The sequence below is a fragment of the Schistocerca piceifrons genome, chromosome 4 (assembly GCF_021461385.2).
Source record: "Schistocerca piceifrons isolate TAMUIC-IGC-003096 chromosome 4, iqSchPice1.1, whole genome shotgun sequence".
Classification (NCBI taxonomy): Eukaryota; Metazoa; Arthropoda; class Insecta; order Orthoptera; family Acrididae; genus Schistocerca; species Schistocerca piceifrons.
In genome coordinates this window covers 40802804-40817523 of record NC_060141.1, presented here as the reverse complement: position 1 = coordinate 40817523, position 14720 = coordinate 40802804, and the positions used below count along the sequence as shown (strand labels likewise).

The following is a 14720-nucleotide window of genomic DNA, read 5'->3' as shown; positions in this document are numbered from 1 at the left end:
AGGATTGAAATTTGCCACACAAATGAGTTTTAGTTCGACTGAAAGTAGGTTAGTATGTGGTGGATTCTTTTATCACAGCTTTGGATAATAAATTCAAGAAAAAATGAGACTCATCAACTTACTGTCTGGCTAATATTTACAGCACATGTTTGACGGGTCTTGTGACCTTTGGTATGCCAAACCCTAGACTCCCATCCATTTATTTCGAAAATCAGTACCATATTCTGGACATATCTCTGATCTTACTTTATACCAGATAGGCCTATTTCCCGTCAAGTTTTATTTTTTATGTGGACATGAAAAAAATATTGAATTTTGATCCAGATTGCATTTGGTTGTGTAAGAAATGTATGGCGTAACCTTACTAGAAGGAGGGATTGGCTGGTAGGACACATCCTGAAATATTAAGAAATGACCAATTTAGTTCTGGAGGGAAGTGAGTGGGGCAAAAATCGTAGAGGGAAACGAAGAGATAAGTGCAGTAAGTAGATCCAGACAGATGCAGGATTTAGTAGTTACTTGGCAATGAAGAGGTTCAGACAGGATAGAGTAGTATGGAGAACTGCAACAACAGCAGTAACACGTAATACAGAACTTTGTGGAATTATTCAGTACAAATGAGACATTCCTAATCGAATAACACAAACATTATTTTGGACAAAATAATTTAATTGAATAGATAAAAAATTACTCGCCAAGTGCTGGCAGGACACACACATAAGAGGGTTGTAATCAGGCAAGCTTTTGGAGCCAGTGGCTCCTCTTCAGGCAGGAGGGTTGAAGGGAAGGAAGAGGGGTGAAGGAAAAGAACTGGGGTGGATTTCAGGAAAGTTACCCAGAAATCCAGGTCAGGAGAGACTTACCACACAGGATGAGAAGGAAAACATTTTATTTGTTACTTAAAGGTGGCTGGTCGAGGAAACTTTTGCAAGACTTTTTTCACCTCATGAGAGAGAAACCCGCTGTAGCAATTGTTTTATGTCACCAAACTGATATTTTACTAAAACAGAACCAGGAATCAAATATTTTTGGGAGTGTTATAATGTGCTGGTCAATGTCAGTAAACATATTTAATGACACAGTAATTTGCAGCTGTGAGGAAAAGCTGGCCTTTGGGTTCAGAACATTAACTTTCATACAGGCACAGAATCTACTTGATGATTAATTGTAATACTTCATTTTAGTAGAACATGAAAATTATAAGTAATGTACTCCGTACATTCTGGAGCAAAAACCAGTGAGGTTTCACCTATTGACACTGGATGTGAGCTTTGACCCTTGATGTAATGATGATATGGCATCTGATGTCATATGTGTACAAACAGACAAAGCAAAACACTGACATTGTGGGTCGACAGAAGCGTCCGATCCAACGCGTCGGCTTTGACCCGTGACGTAAGGGTGTTGTCGTGTGTGACGTCATGACGGCGCGGACTTTGGTTTGAGTGTGCTGTCTCTAGTTCTGTATTATTTTATTTTATTTACTTTTCTGATCTGTTCGTTCTATCCCGTGAGATTTTTTTTTAAAAAGACAAAAAACACTAATCAGCTACTGAAGCATCTTTATCTTCTGTGGGTTGCAGGGGTTACGACCCCTGGGGAGGTGGGTGGGTATTCATGCATGGCTGTCTTCACTTACACGTTGTAGCTACGCAAGGCATCTAAATTTATTTATATTTAGTCTGGCTCCCACCCAAAACACCCCATTTCCCGCGCTTGTCCCGTTAGTGTCATTAGGCTTCTTGTGGAAAGTGTGTGTGTTTGTTTTTGTCTCCACCATATTTGTGACGTCATGGGTCAAAGCAGACGGGTGAGATCGGACACTTCCGTATTTCCGACATTGTTTGTTTCTGTATTAGTTTTTGGAAAGTAGATTTTTATTCATCTATTTAGATACAAATTATTTCTATTGTATAAATGTTGTTAAAAGTTACTGTTTCCCTTACATCTGTGTATGCATTTCACAAACACATACTAATCCAGTCAAAACATAAGGAAGTCGTTCTTGGATGTATGCATCAATTCAGTGCAAGATTTCACAAGCAAGACAGAAAACATAATTATACTGTGCTTGGATGCTTACAATTCACTCATGAATCTTCACTATTTTATTCTTTGGCAGCTTCACTTCTACATTGTGGCTCGTAAGCTCTGTGATAGGTGTGAAGGAGACACTTTGCGTATGCTTCTAGATGCAATAATTTACCAATAGCCATATGATTTGTAAAAGCTTATTTTATTTTATGAACTTTTGTGTGCTACCAGTTTCGACATTACATTGATGCCATCTTCAGGCCCCACTCGTCATAGTCGTAAAATCACTATACACGGAAGGAGCCATATAACTGGATCCGTGAATCAATCTTACTGCAACAACTCTTGGTGGCCAGGTGACACATACTCTGTGTCGCCTGGCCACCAAGAGCTGTTGCAGTACATGGGAGCACCCCAGACAATTGTATATTGTTTTTCAAGGTACTGCTACCAAAGTCAAAGTGCCCTGCATTTGTTTGTTGTAAAACATGAGCAGTTGGCAACATATGGCTCAGATGTAGTGGTCATTTAAGGCTTCATAACACGTCAAGAAATAACTGTCAACCATTTGTTCCTTATCTCAAAATACTCAATTTAGCATCTTATGCCATCTCTGTGAGTCACTCTTCTTTGGACAGAAGGGTATTAGGGCAGAGAAGGAAAAACATGGGAGAGTATGACACACTTACAGAGAATAGTGGTAACTTTGAGTAAAATGGTATAAGCCTGTTTTGAATACTTTATGATGACCTTTTCTTATATTTTGACTTTAACTTGCATAAATACAAGTAACATGCAGGGGGATGTAAATGTCTCCTATTAAATTGCAGAAATTTGATTTATACACACAATACAAACAACAGCTAATTTTGACCCTAAAGATTGGGACGACCCTGTATATGGATTTATGGACAAATCCTGATGTCAATTCTCAGAGTGGGCTATGAACATTCATTTCTGTTAGTTTGTACTACTGACTGTTACAGTGCTATGAACACAGTGTAATATAACACTCTCATCTAACTTCTGCAAAGGTGGACAATAAGTAGAACTGTTGTCATTGTGGCAGTCACAGTGAACAGGTGTGTGAATGCATTTTGCACTTCCTAGGGACGTCCCACAGGGTGTACACGACCCGGGACAGCCGGGAGATCTGGAAAAACCCTGGAATGTTTCATTGTTTTAGTTTCCAGTTAAATTTTTGTGATTTTGATTGGTAAGAACCAATACTCCAACAAAGGATATTACTGTACCCCGCGTCTGCAGGATAATACTGCAGCAACAAAACATTAACAAGAGGAAGAAAAAACAAAAATAAAACTTAAGTCACAAAGGAAATCCACCATATACAACAAAACATAGTGGTCATACAAGCGTCTGCCAACAGCAAAGTGTGTCAAAGGCTTTAGAAAGACTATTCAATGATTCATAACGACAAATTGCCTCCGATGAGCGTGACGTGACAGCTGCTGACATTAGATTCATTTGAGCAGTTGCAGACGGGCTCTTGTGCATGCGCAGTTGAGTCGTGTATGGGTTTTACCTTCTCCTGCTTCTGGCTACGGATGTGTGGCTGGGCGCCACTATCTAGTATTGCCCCGGTTCGGAAATATCGTAGATCAAGGGCTGATGCACAGAGCAGTCTGAGTTGTGGTGTGGAGGTGGGTAGTCTTTACGTGACCTGTGTTTACGTTTAGTGGTTTTGCAGTTTCCTCTTCATTTATTACTCTCACATCAAATGAAAACAAAACAGATTTCTGTGGCCGGGAGCTATCAAATGAATTAAAATATCTTCACATAATTACGGAAGGCTAAAATATGTTATTATTTTCAGGTTTTATTTCCATCTTTCTGACAGTCAAGCATTAATGAAGTTATTTTTGTCGCTTTGCTAAAGAGATTTGGCTTTTATTAAGGCAGTCAATTTATTTGAAACGAAGTGTTTGATTTCACACTGTTGGCTAGTTTGAACTGTTCGCTGCATGTTTTCCATCTCCTAGCTCGCATAATAGAGAACCAAACATGAGATAACACAGTACTGGTACTCAAGAAAATTTACATCCGAATCTGGACATACAAATGTGCACTATAAGCCCAATTATGCATTTTAGTATGGTTCATGAAATTCCTATGAACTTGAAGTGTCCTCTGATGTCTTGTTTCTTTTGTGACATACGGCCTTCCTGTGTCATCGTAGCTGCGCAAGAGCGGTGGCGCCTGTTATCTGGTGCTCTCTGGCAACTGCTGAAACGAATCAGTTTCTAACAGGTCACGGAAAAACATTGCAGATGGTGGTATGAAAAGCGTTACTTTCTAAGTAAATTTCCTTTTACACAAGATGAACTATATGCGATAATGTACGATAAATTTCTTAAATCACAGAGCATTTGACTCTGTTAAAAATCAACTCTTTGAGGATGACCATCTAGAAGAATTTTGAGCGCAGAAGATCAGACATTTACGTTGTTATTAAAAATTTTACTGGCACATTTGTGTGATACATCTTAAAGTGTAAACGCGCAAAAAAGATCAACATTATATGTGGAAGCTTAGCTCCTCTTGCAGCTTATTAATCTTGGATACTGCGATTATATGTGAAACCTCTGTTTTTCTTGTAGCAACACTATGTATATTAATTTAAACCATCAGCTTTTCTGAGTTGTGTGTTCGCACTACTTAAGAGTGATCTTGCTATTGGCTGACTACATCACGTGTCCTATGCTGTCATCAGCTGGTGAGATCACATGACATCAGCTATGACTGGCTTACAAAAGCGTGTCGCAATCTCGTTTTCAATGCTTTGGAAAGTAACGTGCGTTGTTTGGTGGAATTCGAATTTATATCTTCGTAACACGAAAATATGCAGCGTACATCTTGCTGCTGCACATCAAAGATCTTTCCAAAATGTGTCGTCCTCCCCTCCCCCCCAATTTCGTTTTCTAAAGTGCTAGGAAATTCTGTGTCGGTGTATAAAACCATAAACATTCAAAAGACTGATAAGTTTTACAGTGCCAAGGAAAAGTATACTCTCACATAACACGGGGAAAAATGTATTTTCACCCAGGAGAAAGTGTGTTTTCAACCGGGAAAAATCCGGGAATTTTTTTTCCTTGTCCATGTATACACTCTGTCCCAAGAGGGCATAATGCTTTGTAAATTGTGGCAGATACAACAGGAATCATTCAAAATTAATGTCAGGACATGGAGCTATATGAAACTTATGGTTAACTCTTTTCCAAACATATGGTAAATCCGAGATTCCAGTAAGTGAAGTTTTCGCTGTTTTTTAATAGGAGAGAAAAGAGGAAATGCTTCTCCTCCCAATGTGGGAGACATCAGGAAGAAGAAATAACTGTAAATGTTAAAGATTGATACATAAGAATGCTGAAACTTACCACAAATCTAGTCTCTTTTTTTATGAACTTTCCGTCTAAATGTGCATGCAGTTGATAATTTGATTTAATTTCATTCTTCTTTATCAGTGTTTTTAGAAAGCCTACAAATGTATCAGTCATGGTGTAAATAATGAATCACAACAGCAGTGTTTAGTTATTTAAATCGTGATAATTTGATTTTGACATAAAAATTCAAAATACATAATTCAGTTGGTGCTGAAAAAACTGCGAGCATCACTTTAGCATTGGATTGAGCCTGTCATACTTTTTGTTACCAACCCACTATGATGATTACTCAATGTTCAGCTTCTCGTATGATCTTTGCACGAATGTTTCAGCATGATCAGCTTATTCAAGAAATTTGTTACAAAATTTTTGCATAATTTGCCTTCTGCTTTTCAGTGATCAAATAAGGAACAAACTTAAAAAGGGAACATGCCTCTGTATCACAAAAGATGTTTAACTTTTAGTTTACAAAAACCTGTTTAACATCTGCTGACACAAACCAGCTGCCCTTCCATCCTCTTCTGCAAGTTGTTTGTCACTTTGACTGCTGACATACACTAGATCCTCAATCTTCTAAGCATGAGCACCACCAGCTGAGGTTGAAGGTCTTCCCAAATTGAGGGTCATCATAGTGACTCATTTGAAGACACACTGTACACCCGTAGATCTGTAGTTTGATCCCCTGTCTGCCATAAGATTATAATCTGTTGCTTATCACTTCTTGCAGCTCTGGCTATGTTTGTTATTGTGAAAAGTGCCATGTTTAGCAGCTTGTGTTCCCTATAAATGCATAAAGTCAAATCAAAGAGCAGAAGAAATGGCAGACCACCTCCAATAGGATCGTGACTAATAAAGGGCAGTTTTGTTCAAAGCAACCTTCAGGTTGATGACAGTATACCTCTTTACAACCATTCATTACATAGCATTTAACCAAAGGCATTATCTCCACAAACTTGCTTTTAAAGTTGGAAGATTTTTCATAAATTTTTAGTCCACTTTCATACAAATTTCACATTGGATTGTTGCTCCTATAAATCGAACATTGTGGAAATCATAATGAACACCTTATCATCTATTACTAAAATAACAATAGCTTGGAAACAAAACAAAATATATAAATAAATTTAAAAAAAAAAAGAAAAACGAAGAGCATGGCTATTTTTTAAAAACAAAATTAATAGTGCTGTCGGTGACATGTCACTTGACACTTTGTGTTTCTGAGTGGTGTTTAATGTATTATCTTCGCGTGGTGATTTGTTTTTTAGTTTTGCAGTATATTGCTCTACTTGTTGCATTCTATGAGATTTTGTGTGGGGTTTTCCCTCTTGTGGCTGTGTAAATGTATTTGTTCTGTTGATTTCTTACAGTGTATAAACTTTATAATATTTGCCTTGCAACCCACAGAGGGTTCTGTTGTTAGTATCTGGTCTGCCTGTGAAATCTCTAAAGTGATGGTTAATTGATTTGAACCCAGTCACCCCATATCCAGATATTTTGTAAGTTCTTGGTACTGTTCTTTTTGAATTCAGTATGTATTGCCTGCCACATTGCCTTGTTGTACTTTTTGCTCTCATCCTCTTTCCTGCTCTCTATGAATGTGTTTATCTCTCTTTTTTTCTTTATGAAAAAACCATTTCATCTACACTGTCAGTCTATGCTCTATCATTTCATCATCCCATGTTCCAGTGCCTGTCTCTTCTTTGTTGTTGTCCTAGTATTTTTACTGTTCCCACTACAAATTTTTTGATCACAACCAAATTTCTTGTCTTTCTTGCGATCAATTTCTAACATTTGTTATTCAAGAAGGAATCTATGGCCAGAAGATTGAAATCAAGCTTCCACAGCTTGCTTTTGAAGCTGGCGTTTTTTTCTTTTCTTGTGAGAAACTTAGCTTAATCAAAAAATCAGCTGTGTGCCTTCAAGTTTCCTGATAGGAAAGTTTTGTATGTTCTAGGATTGTTGAAAATTTTGGCTTTAGCCTGTTATGCAACCTTTAGTAATCTATTTCAAATAATGTGATTCTTTGTTAGATCTCCTTCTTATTCTTACAGTAATTAGTTCTGTGTGATTGTGCTTACTTGTTAGGCAAGCAAAGCACACTCCGTCTTCAGGCCACAAGTAGCCCATCAGGATCATCCAACCGCCATGTCATCCTCAGCTGAGGAAGCGGATAGGAGGGGCATGTGGTCATAGGCAGTGTCTCAAAAAGATTTGCATTAGTTACAGTCCAAAGTGGTAAATCTGTTCCATTCCTATTACAACATTACTTAAAAGGGACGTGCTTCACATGATCTTTTTTCTTTCATTTGTTTTCTGAATTCGGGGAAAAAAGTTACACACATAATCCTCTCATTTCTGTATCATCTAATTTATTCAGAGTATGTTCTTGTAAACTACATTTAATAAGGAAGGGCAAGCACTCACGTATAGTGGATCGGTGTGTGGGGCTCAGAAACCTGTAACAGAAAACAGCATTCACACTAGCTTTCAATACTCACTAGTCTTGCTTTGACTGTGGGAGTGTGTGTTTGAATGCATGTGTGATTAAGTGTGTGAATGTGCATACTGTTGTTAGCAAAAGCATTAGTGTTCAAAAGTTAGTGTGAATGCTGTTTTCCGTTATGTGTTTCTATGCTCCAAGCATTGATGCGCCATAGGTGAGTGGTTCCTTTTTCTTTATTTTACATATTGCTCCAACCAGGAATTTCCATTAATGTTATTTAAACTACATTTTGTGCAAAAATGAATAAGTTTTCTGGTGGTTCAACAAAAAAACCTGCTGTGTATAGTTGTCCATGCGAGAAGACACTTCCAGCATTAATGTTGATGCATCATCTTTAAAGATGTACCTTTTTTTGCTCCTGTACTATTATTGCTGCTATGGATATTTTATTTAGCAACATTCACAAATTTAACAAACCTGTGGAACTATATTATTGTAATTAGAGGTGTTCTCAGTATGTCTTATTTGTGGAGAGATCTGAGAATCTGAACATGATAGCTAGTTACCGTCGAAACTGGTCATGAAATATACTGTTTCACATTAAGCAGTCTTGGCTTCTAACAAAATAATAAAGATGTTTTGCAGGCTGAAAATTAAGTTACAGAGTAGCAATAGATAAAAAGCTAAAAAAGAAATAAACTGTACATTGAGAATTGTAGAAGTATTGATTATGAGAATTACAGTGTTATTGAATGCTGGTATTGTAGAGAGCAAGATTTTGAACATTATTCAAGAAGGAATCTATGGCCAGAAGATAGAAATTAATCTTCCACAGCTTTTGAAGCTGGCGTTTTTTTCCTTTTCATGAGAGAAACTTAGCTTAATCAAAAAATCAGCTGTGTGCCTTCACTGATTCGAGAAACAAAAATACTTCACAATAAATATTCAGACTCATGACCACAATTTTCATTACAGATAATGTAGTATCAAAGCGCATTTTATTATCTCTGCAAGTTTCCATATTCTGTTCTTAAGTTACCAAACATAGTACAGATGTTCTCAGTAAGCTCATTACTGTTCCTATCAGTGTGAGGTAGTACTACACAATGGCCTTTATGTACCTCCATAGGAAAAAGTCAGGAGTGTTACGTGAAGGGAAGGAAATGTGTAGATCAAGGAAATGAAAATAGCTTTCCAGTTGCACTCTTCTTGACGGTGCATGTGAGGCATGCTCAGGCGAAGTGATCCATATACACCGGAGCTCCATCATGCTGGTAAAAAAATACTTGCATTATGTTGCAGGGGAGTGTCCTCCAGGGATTCATGCAATACATTTTCAGAAAGTGCAAATGCAGTGCATCATTCAAACAGTCGGATATGATGTGTGGTCCAATAAGATGATCTCCAAAAACTGCACTCCAGATGTGATGGCTCATATATAGTCAACTGTGGGAGTTAATTGCTTACAAAGGAAGCACTATTAGTGGGTTGGTTATTTTAATGTTTTTCAGAGTGGCTAGTTCATCCTGTTTTAGTCATTAATCAAAATAACCACAGTTTCTGAATTATGCAATACAGGCTTTCACAGATAGTACAGAGCCACCAAAATGAATTATTCGTGTTGAAAGCTCCTATTTTTTCCATAAGTATTACATGTAAAAATATGATTTATGCAGGAATAGAACCATAAACACACCAAACTTGCATTTTTCACCACTGTAAGTTTTCTAAGTGTGTCCTTCTAGTTAACATGACCCACGTCCAAGTGGTAGTAAAGTTCGTTCTATACCTTATCTAGCAACATCCTGATAGTGGGGATATTTAAATATGGGCCTTAATATACCCCTTAAGGATAAAGGTCTCGAGGCATTAGGTCAAATGACCTGGGTGTGCGGAGGAGGGGGGGGGGGGGGCAAGGGAAGGGGACAGTGCCACATCACCTTCTTCACCACTACACCCAATCCAGTGGTGCAGAAATTCGTCATTTAGGTAGCGACAAACATCAGTGCTTCAATAAGTCGGTGTCCCATCCTGCAGGAAGATGAAAATCAGCAGTCAATTGCAGAAACAACCACAACTGCAACGTATCGGGGAAAGAGATATCTGTCAGTCTTTTCACAGAAGAAAAACAGCCCATACAGCGCTGTCTGTGATACTGTACAGAAAACCTTCAACGAATCTCTTTCGTGCACCATAATTTCATGAAAATGTTCAGTGCCTCACACTCTCATATTGTGATAATTAACCTTTCCAGATAAATGGAAGATTTCTTCGTCACTGAATATTAGCTTGGAGGCGAAATGTGCATCCTCAAGTGCATCCTGCAGTGCAATGCAAAATTGGAGATGCCAGCCATAATCTTCCAGTTTTAATTGATGCACGACCTGCAGACGGTACAGCTTGAAATGTAACAACGATTGCAAAATGTTCCACACAGTTTGCTGTGTTATTCCAAGTTCATGGCATTTGCAGGCTGTCGACTTTTTTGGGCTTCGTATGAAACTTTCCCTCGCCCTCACCACAGTTGCATCTGACACACTTGGTTCTTTCCCATTTACGGAGACAAGTGTTCCCTAATTGTAGATACCAATGCACAATAATCTTACTTGGCTGCTGTTCTCAGTAGTTCCTTTTGAATGCACGCCGAACTGTTATTAACAGATAAACATTTCACATATTCCAGCACACAAAAATTCTTCTTGCTTTGTCGCTATTTTGCCAAGGCACTACACTCATAATACCAACCTGTTGGTACAATGTGAATTTGGCAAGTTTCTGGTTCTATACAGGCATCAGTCATATTTGTACATGTAATATTTTGGAAAATATGGAACTTTGAAAATAGATAAATAATTTGTAGTAGCCCTATATTCCCAACGTTGGTGATTTTTGTATACGGGCATTAGACTACTGTCCAAGCTTGTGTCTGTGACAAAGCGTTGTGCATAAGCTCATAGCATTTTTGTTGTGCACATTGGGTTTATTTATAAACGGTGATTTTTTATTTGTGGTTCATTGCTGCTATTGGTGTTAGATATTGTCATTTGGAGATAGTGACTAGGGCTGTGTATGCAAGAAAATGGAGTGCCAAGTGGATAAATTGGAACCTTTCTGACATATTCTTCTGTTTGAGTTCAGTAGATGGGTGACAACAGTGGAGGCAGCCAGAAACATTTGCAACATGCATGGGGATAATGCTATTGGACAGAGTATGGCGAGAATTAAAAAAAAAAAAAAGACCATCTTGACATTCTCTCCATGTTCAGGAACACATTCAGGGTTTGACAAAGATCTTTTAAATGCAGTAATCCATGATGGTCCATGTCAGTGTATTCAAGAACTGGCAGCTTTGATGAACTGCAATCATTCCACAATCATGTGATGTTTGCATGCAGTGCAAACAGTTCAGAAATGGTGTTTATGGGTACTGCATGCTATAAGCCAAAATCACAAAAATCAGTGAGTAGCCATGTTTGCATTTCTGTATGCTCGTCATCAGTTGACTCATGATGATTACAAACCATTCCTATCCTGTATTATTACTGGTGACAAGAAGTGGTGTCCTAACGTAAACATAAGGAAAAGAAAGGAGTGACTGAGCCCGAACGAAGCAGCAACTCTCCCTACACAAACACCTGCTCAAATCCTCAAAAGATGATGATATGCATATGGTGGAACAGCCACAGTGTGGTGTACTACGAATTGCTTCCCTGCGGTGTAACCATCACTGCCGACATTTATTGTCAACAACTGAGACATCTTGCAGATGCAATCCAAGAACAACAACCAGGAAGATTGTGTGAATTGGCACCACTCCATGATAACAATCGCCTACATTCTTCTAGACTGACAAAAAACACTATACTGGAGTGGGATGGGTAAGTCATTCCGCATCCACATTATTCCCTGATCTTGCACCCTCAGATTTTTGTCTTATCCACTGTCTGTCAATAACCTTGAAGGAACTTCCTTTTGGAATGCAAATGCTCTCCGAGCATCTTGACAATTTCTTCGCCTTAAAACCACATGGTTTTTGTAGTTGTGGAATCGGAAAGTTACCACAGCATTGGCTGACTGTTGTAAATAGTGAAGGAGAGTAAATGTGTATATGTTGAGTAATTAAACTAAATGGGAAAAATGCTACGAACTTATGCACCAACATAATATGTAAAAAAATTTAAATTCCTGGATCTACATCTGTATCTATACCCACTCTGAAGTGCATGGGAGAGGGTACGTCCCATTGTACCAGTTATTAGTGTTGCTTCCCATTTCATTCTCATATGGAGTGCAAGAAAAATGATTCTTTGAATGGCTCTGTGCATGCTGTAATTATTCTAATCATATTCTCATGATCACTTTGTCGAGTGATACGTAGGGGATTGTAGTATAATCCTAGAATTTATTTAAAACCAGCTCTTGAAACTTTCTCAGGAAATTTTACATCTATCGTCAAGAGTCTACTAGTTCGGTCCCTTCGGTATCTCTGTGACACTGTCCCATGGATCATACGAACCTGCAAGCATTCATTCTGCCCTTCTTTGTATACTCTCAATGTCAGCTGTTAGTCCTTTTTGGTATGGGTCCCCCACATGTGAACAGTATTCTAGAACCAGTTGCAGGAGTAATTTGTAAGCAGTATCATTGCAGTCTCCTTTGTTGACTGATTGGACTTCCCCGGTATTCTGCAAATAAACTGAAGTCTACAACCTGCTTTAACCACAGACCACAGCTGAGCCTGTGTGATCATTCCATTTCATATCACCAGAAAGTGTCACACCCAAGGTTTGTACAAGTTGGTTGATTCCTACAGTGACTCATTAATATTACAGTTGTAGGATATTATGGTTCTTTCATTTTGTGAATTAAGTGCAAATCGCCATAAATCAATGTTCTGACTCACTGCTCACACGTAAACAGTGTGTTAGAAGACCAGAAATGTTTGGAATGTTTTGTTAACTTATTCTAGGTCTCAGAACCAAACTACCGGTGTGTCTGAAATGGCAAGTGTTCAATTAGTGTATGTCGGTCATTTTGATTCATTGCAGTGAGACATTGGCTTCTAACATGAAAGCTATTCAGTAAGTGAGGGTTGCTCAGTGAAGAGTAGTGATATGAATGTTAGGAATTACTGAGAGAGAGAGAGAGAGGGGGGGGGGGATACAGGTGACAGGGATACAAGAGATTTTCTTGCATTGAAACTATTAAGTTGGTGTGTGTTTCTTGATCTTGAAACAGTAAACTTCTCCACTTAGTGCGTTGGCCTGTCAGCCACTTTATTCAAGGGGATGGAGTCCCCAAGGCATGTGCTAAGATATACACTGTGTCCAATAGCTACCTCTGACATATCTTCTGGAGTCATTAACCTGTTAAAAGTTCATTGTTTGTGGATGACTCCACAGTTTTCTACTCGTTATGTGATCTTAGGACAACAGCGAGACAACTACAGCTGGACACCAGGAAACTGGAGAAATGGGCTAATAAAAATAGTTTTAGGATCTTATCAAAGAAAATTTAGTGCAAATTTTAACTATTGTGCAGTACTAAGAAAAGTTATACGTCGGATACGTCGGATGTCAACAACTACCGCCCAGTCTCTCTTCTGACAGCTCTATCAAAAATTTTTGAGAAAGTAATGTATTCAAGAGTAGCCTCCCATATTTGTAAAAATAAAGTACTAACAAAATGTCAGTTTGGTTTTCAGAAAGGCTTTTCAACAGAAAATGCTATATACACTGTCACTGAGCAAATATTAAATGCTCTGAATAACCGGACATCATCCATTGGTATTTTTTGTGAGCTCTCAAAGGCCATTGATTGTGTAAATCATGGAATTCTTTTAGATAAGCTACATCATTATGGTTTGAGGGGGGCAGTGCACAAATGGTTTAATTCATACTTAACTGGAAGAATGCAGAAAGTTGAAATAAGTGGTTCATGTAATGTTAAAACAACAGCTGATTCCTCAAACTGGGGGGCTATCAAGTACGGGGTCCCACAGGGTTCGGTCTTAGGTCCTTTACTGTTCTTGATATACATTAATGACTTACCATTCCACATTTATGAAGATGCAAAGTTAGTTCTTTTTGCTGATGATACGAGTATAGTAATAACATCCAAAAACCAAGAACTAAGTGATGTAATTGTAAATGATGTTTTTCACAAAATTATTAAGTGGTTCTCAGCAAACGGACTCTCTTTAAATTTTGATAAAACACAGTATATACAGTTCCGTACAGTAAATAGCACAACTCCAGTAATAAATATAGACTTTGAACAGAAGCCTGTAGCTAAGGCAGAATTTTCAAAATTTTTAGGTGTGTCCATTGATGCGAGGTTAACCTGGAAGCAACTCATTGATGGTCTGCTGAAACGTCTGAGTTCAGCTACGTATGCTATTAGGGTTATTGCAAATTTTGGTGATAAGAATCTCAGTAAATTAGCTTACTATGCCTACTTTCATCCACGGCTTTCGTATGGTATCATATTCTGGGGTAATTCATTGTTGAGTAGAAAAGTATTCATTGCTCAAAAACGTATAATCAGAATAATTGCTGGTGCCCACCCACGGTCATCCTGCAGACATCTATTTAAGGATCTAGGGATCCTCACAGTATATATATTCACTTATGGAATTTGTTGTTAATAATCCAACCCAGTTCAAAAGTAATAGCAGTGTGCATAGCTATAACACTAGGAGAAAGGATGATCTTCACTATACAGGATTAAATCTGACTTTGGCACAGAAAGGGGTAAATTATGCTGCCACAATGACAACTCCTCCTACTCATTGCCTGAATTTTTAGATATAAATTAAGGGAAAAAAAAACAACTTAAACATT

The 14720-nt window shown here is 38.1% G+C and overlaps 1 protein-coding gene across 1 annotated transcript in view; it reads left to right on the top strand.

Moving 5' to 3' along the window:
* LOC124794926 (PWWP domain-containing protein 2B-like) overlaps positions 1–14720 on the top strand; it is a 210552-nt gene that overhangs the window by 901 nt on the left and 194931 nt on the right. The gene's annotated exons all lie outside the window — the stretch shown is intronic.